Source organism: Emydura macquarii, unplaced genomic scaffold (assembly GCF_026122565.2).
Source record: "Emydura macquarii macquarii isolate MOO-44397 ecotype Brisbane River unplaced genomic scaffold, CSIRO-AGI_Emac_v2 contig_2249, whole genome shotgun sequence".
In the NCBI taxonomy this organism is placed as follows: domain Eukaryota; kingdom Metazoa; phylum Chordata; order Testudines; family Chelidae; genus Emydura; species Emydura macquarii.
The window spans coordinates 317,715-324,067 of NW_027132386.1; positions in this window are offsets into that span (position 1 = coordinate 317,715).

The window sequence follows — 6,353 nt, forward strand, 5'->3', positions numbered from 1 at the left end:
GGCGCTGGTCCCGACGCCCCAGTCCCGTCCTGGACTTTTTGTTCTATTTGGTGGTTCCCAGCCCTCACCCCAGAGCCAGCCGCATCTCAGCGCTGGCCGACGGATCCCCGTATAACCCAGCCCCCGCGTCCTACCTCAGAGGGGCCGCGGCCCAGCAGCAGGTGTGGGGTGCCCGTCCTGCCCATCCGTGGCAAAGAATGACCAGCGAGACGTTTCTGCTTCAGGCTGGGCCTGCGTTTGCTGCGCCGGGCGTTTGATGCGGGCGGCGGGAGCTGGCAGATGAACGCCCCCAAAGACACTTTGATGGGTCGGGGCCGTTTACACGGGGCCGTTTGGGTCGCTTGGCTGGAACTGGGATTTCCCATCCCCTCTGCTGAGCCATGGGCGGGGAGGGCACAGGGGCCCACTCACCTGTGGGGGGAGAGAGAGAGGGAGAGAAATTAAAGATGAGAACCCAGGAGTCCTGGCTCCCAATACCCGCCCTGCTCTAACCACTAGCCCCCACTCCCCTCCCAGAGCCGGGGAGAGAACCCAGGCGTCCTTGCCCCGTGGCCCCTGTTCTCAACCCTAGGCCAGCGGGTGGGGTTACTGTGCAGTGATGACGACAGAGACACAGGGACAGATAAGCAGGGGCTGCGGGCCGGAAGTGAGGGGCACCGGCCATATTACCGACCGATAGTCACGCACGGATCCCCACCGGGTCCCCGCCAGCGACAGGTCAGCCCCGAGGGCCTGCCCCGGCCTCTCTGAAACCAGCGCGTGAAATCTCCATCGCCCAGATGGTCGTCAATAATTAGTGCCCGATAATCGATAATCAGCCCAGCTGGCCGGGAAAGTCTTATGTCGCGAACCGCCGGCACTGGCACCAGGGGAGACGTCCGAGCGTGTGAAACCTTCCCCCCCGGAACGGTGCGGGAGTTCGCCGAGGTTTCAAACGCCGCCAGAGCCATCACAGGCCCGCTGGGGGCGCTTTGAGCGGAGATTTCTGTCCCCTCCCGGAACACAGCCCCCAAAAAAAGTTCTCCGACGTGTTCAGCCGAGTTTTCTTTTTCTTTCTGTTCACGCGACGGTGAAACCGTCCGGCCGAAATCGCGCCTCTTTTCCTCCGTAGCTGGGGTGGAAATTTTGCCCCCGAAACCCAAATAAAAGCAGCGGGATTTTTCCCGACATTCCCCTGCCACTCGCCCAGGACCAGCGAGAGGGCCTGGCTGGCTTCTCTTTCCCACCCCGAAGTGGCCACAGCTCTTTTGAACCGAAAGCGTCCCCAGGTTCAGGGGCAGGGCCGCTCGCGAGCGCTGGGCTGTGCTTTGCCGGGGTCTGTGGTTGCAGAGGAAACGCACGTGGCCGCTGGCCGAGCTGGGCCCGGCTGGTGCCCCGACCTTCACAGGCGCCCATGGCGGGGTGGCCCCCGCCTCCCCCCTTCCCCCGGCTCGCTTCGGCCTCGGCCGTGTGGTCGGCCGGCTCTGCTCTGGGCCGCGCTGAGCCGGGGGTGGCTGGGTGCAAGGCGCTGGACGCCTCGTGAGTCTCTGAACCGCAGATGTGGCAGCTGGAGGGAGAAGACAAGAACGCTGCGGGTCGGGAGGGAGGGGCAGTGGCAGAGCTGGGGGGGGGGCAAGGCTGGGCTAGCAGGGGGCTGCGGGTCAGGAGTGAGGGGCACCGGCAGGGAGGGGTGGCAGAGGGGGGCCGGTTTCCGGCCCAGCGTAGGCGTCTCTCTCCAGGCCCCCTCCGGCCCGGCTCGTTCTGGTTTCCGTGACTCACGTCCGGCGGGGGCTGCCTGGATCCTGCCGCCCCGCGGGGTCGGGGTCTCACTCCGCAGCCCCTACAGCCATGGCTCTGCGCCCGCTCTGCCTTGCCCTGCTCACCTGCTCCGGTAAGGGGGACCCTGGCCCTGCCCCTGGCCCCCACCCAGCCCTGGGGCAGTCGGGGATGGACCCTGGGGCACGATCGCCCCTTCCTGCCCCTTCCCCCAGGAGATCAGCTCCCCCCTCCAAAGGGGGCCCCCTTGTCCCTCCCCAGCGTCCTTGAATTGCCCCTGATTCCCTTCTGGGGTATCGCTTCACCCCTCCTTTGCCCTCTGTCCGTCCCACCCCCCACCGCCCCCCTGCCTGGGAGGGGGCAGCCGCCTGGAGGGGACGATAGCCGAATGCACCTTCCCCGGCCTTCCCAGCGGCTGCCTAGTATATTGCCCACCCCTTCGAAGCGGGGCCTCCTCCCCATGTGGCGGCAACGTTCCCGCCACAGCCTCTTCCTGCAGGAATTCGCCCTCTGTGATCTTATGCGAGACCCCCTCCTCCCCCCCCCGCCGATCGATCCCACCCCCATTAGACCCTTGACACGGTGGACATCAAACGTGGAGCCAGGCGGAGAGAGACATTTTCCCCCGTCCCTCCCAAATTCCCATTTGTGGGGGGCTTTTCCCCAATATTTTCCCCTTTTTTTCGGCCCAAACCAGTCATATTTTGCTTTGTCAAAGCCAGAGAGACCAGGGTGGCTGAGGTAACATCTGTTACTGGCCCCACGGCGCTTGGTGAGAGAGCCGCTTTCGCGCTCAGCCCGGCATTTGGGGCGGCGTCTTTTGGGGGGAAAAACTCCAAAATGTTTCCGCGGGGGGAAAAAAACAACCAACCAATCAACCAACCCACCCACCCAGCACCGTTTCCCACCCAAGATTCCCTCTTTTCCAACCAATCATTTTCCGTTTTGAAAACCAAGCAACGTTGGAGTTTCTTTTTCCTGGAGCAAACCCCAAATCATCCTGGAAAAGGTTCTGATGAAAAACCCTCCTGTCCCGCCCCACAGATTCCCCATGCAATGCTGCGTATCATTTCCCAGCTGATCTTTTTGATTTTCAGAATATGAATAATCTGGGGGGGGAGGGGGGGGGGTAGAGAGAACAGTACAAACACACGCAACCTTCTGCAGAAAGTTGAAACGAATAATCCCATCTTCCGCCCCGAAAGTTTTTCCAGTTTCATTGTTTTCCAACTGGCATTTTTCGTGTTTGGAAACCGAGAAAGTTTTGGGGGTTGGGGTTTTTTTTTTGGATGAAAAAACTGAAAGTTCTCTTCAAAACGTTTTGAAACCTGCCCAGCATTTTCCTCTGCAAAATGTCCGTGGAAAATATCATTTTCTGAACATTATTTTTCATTTCTGAAAACTGAGATTTTTGGGGGGGTCACGAACGAACAGGAGTTGATGAAAACTCCAAAAGGATCCCCCAGAAATGTTCGTCCTATGCTCTATCTAAGTGTAACGTTGACCGTGTGTGTGAGTGTTTGCAGGACTGTGGCTGTGTGACAGTAGCAGGGGGAATTAGACGCCTTAATCTTAATCTAATCTGGGTGTTTTAATCTCCATCGAATCCACTTTTTCTTGATTTTTGCACAATGCCAGTTGTGGAACGAAAAATGGAAACATCTCGATAGAAACAAAAATTCTCCCTGGAAAACGTTTGCGTCGGCAAAGAAAGCCAGCGTTAGCCCCCCACTTTGCTACCACCTCGCGTTGCCAATTTACGATTTGATCGTGATGCTCCTAAAATTCTGAATTTTAGCCAACTCTCATGATTTTCTGGGGTGATTAAATCATGACTGGGCTTAGCAAGGCTGTTCATTGAATTCGACGGAACAAATTGTGCTCTTAAACCGAAGATTATCCATAACATTTTGGCATGATCAAAGCTGTGACTAAGTGAATCAGCTTCCAACCAGGCTACTTCATAGCCCCGGTTTTTTAAATTCCAGTGTTCAAGAACAAGCCAGGCCCCCGATAAATCATGAGATGGACTTTTACACAATCACAATCATAAAAAATCAGCCCCTTGGGAGGTGTCTTGATTTGCCTTTTGCTTTTCAAGCCATTTGGTTTGAGGCAAAATTCTGTCCAAAAGATTTTCAACGGGAAATGGTTTTCCCCATTAACTTACATTTTCATCCCAAATTCGAGGGTTTTCAGCAAGAAACCCAGCCCGTTTTGAGCACTGCAAGCCTGAAAAATGTCACCAAAACATTTTGTCCTCATCGAAGATTTTCTGTGGGGGGGAAAAATAGAGATATCTTTGCTCTGTAGCTGTGGCCTTTTCTGGTTTTTCTTCACAACCCAACGGGCTACTCGAAACTTTTTTTCTTTTTGGGATAAAGAAAAGCTGAACGTGTCATATCTTCCCCCAAACCCAAGAGCTGGGAGTTGAAGAAAAACACCGGGTAGCGTGAGCGTTGCGGTAAATCGCTGAAATTGGCAACCATGGAAAACGTGCTTAATATCGAGAATATGTGGAAATGATTGAAGGACCAAAGCCGGGAAGTAAACAAGGCGTGCATAGCCAGTCAACGTGAAGCCCCCCCCGTTTGACCCTAAGTAAACCATGCCGTGAAGTTACATTTCTGGTTTCAGAAGGCTCTGCCATTTAGCAGACTGCAGCAGGAGGAGAAAGCGGAAGTGAGACACATTCAGACTGGAAACGTGGCTCCAGTCTGTAATGGCGGAGGGGTAATTAACCCGTCCGAGCAACTTCCCTACAGAAGCGACGGATTCGGCCGCCTCTTGGAGCCTTTATATGGAGATCGGGGCTTGTCTGACACAAGACGGACCTTGGAAATTTAGAGGGTGGCCCCGAAGATGGTTGGAGGGTGAGAAAAAAATGCCCGACCGCAAGAGACTGGTTAGGGCATCCAGCAGGAGATCCAAGAGGCGACTTGATGACAACGTGTCGGGAGACGCTCCGGGGTTGGGAGAGGCTCTTTCTGCCAGCGGAGAAGGGCAGACCGAGACCCAAAGACTGGAAATGAAAAGCCAGACAAATTCCCGTTGGAAATAAAGCTCCAACAAACCGCCGAAGGAAGCGGTGGATTGTCCAACTCTTGATGGCTCCCAGGCCGACCCGGAGGCCTTCCTGGAAGACGCGTTGGCCAAAGACGAGGTAGCTGGATGCCATTGAGCGGCCTGCGCTGGAAGAAGATCTGGCTCGGTGACCGAACGTTGCCACCTTCCGGCCGGCGATGAAACACTGGCGCTGAGACGGTCGCCCTTTGGCCAAGCCCTCGGGGGTGAGCTCTGGAGAACCTCGGGTCTCTGCCGCTTGTGAGGACCCAGCAAAGGGTGTAAGGGACTTTGCTTCAGTGGACCAGGCGAGGGAGTCTATGGGGCGACGCCGAGGGCATGAAAGGGACGGAGGCTCAATTTAACACCATCCAGCGATGGGCGGAAAAAAACCGAGACCGTCCTGTTGTCATTCCATTGACCTCCCCACCGGGGGCAGGGCTGAAGTATGGAGGGGGAGTTGTTTCTCCCAAAGTCAGAGCTAACCCGCCCGGGAGATTCTACTCCAATCCAGCCCGGCTCTGGGAGGGGAGTGGGGTCCAGTGGTTAGAGCAGAGGGGGTGGGAGTCAGGACTCCTGGGTTCTCTCCCCGGTTCTGGGAGGGGAGTGGGGTCTGTCTGTCCATCTCTTTGTCCTGCTGACCCCTTGGCCTTTGATCCCTCAGGTTCTTGGACCCAGACTCTCTGGGTCTCCCAGCCCGGCTCCGTCCAGGCCATGGAGGGCAGCTCCGTCACCCTGCCCTGCTCCTACAACAGCAGCCGGGAGCCCAGGCTGGGCAGCTACACGTGGGTGAAGGAGGTGGCGGGCGCCCGGCTGGAGGTGAGCAACGGGACCCATGAGTTCCGGGGCAGGGTGAGCCGGGCCCGGGATCGCAGCTTCCTGCGGGAGAGGAGGGCGGACGTGGAGATCCGGGAGCTGAGACCCTACGACAGCGGGACCTACCGGTGCCTGGTGAAGATCCCCTCGCTGGGAGAGGGGGCCGGCAACGGGACGTGGCTGCAGGTGGTGAAAGCGGGTGAGTCGCGGGGCAACGCAGGACTCCTGGGTTCTATCCCGGCTCTGGCAGGGGAGTGGGGGCTAGTGGTTAGAGCAGGGGAGGCTGGGAGCCAGGACGCCTGGTTTCTATCCCAGCTCTGAGAGGGGAGTGGGGGCTAGTGGGGAGAGCGGGGCTGGGCGCCAGCCGTGCAGTGCTGTGCACCTAGCGTCAGGCAGTCCCGTCAGGAACTGTGCAGCGCCCAGCACGGGTGCAGGAGGCCCCGATTTCCATCAGGGGCCCCCTATCTCTGTGCGCGACGGACGCTGCGGAGAGGGGCCTGGATCGATGAGGGGCAAACGTTATTTTTGGAGAGTCACTCGTGACTGAGTCCCAGTCCTGGGCCGATTCCGGAGTCGAAGGGTGAACGAGTGCCTGAATTAATAGGGGAGCGAAGGTGCGGGAAGGGGCACGTGAGTGGCGGCTCCCACGCCTGCTCCGGCTCACTCCCCCTTTTCTTTTCTCCCCCTCCCGCCCACCAGCTCCCCCAGCCCCACCACCG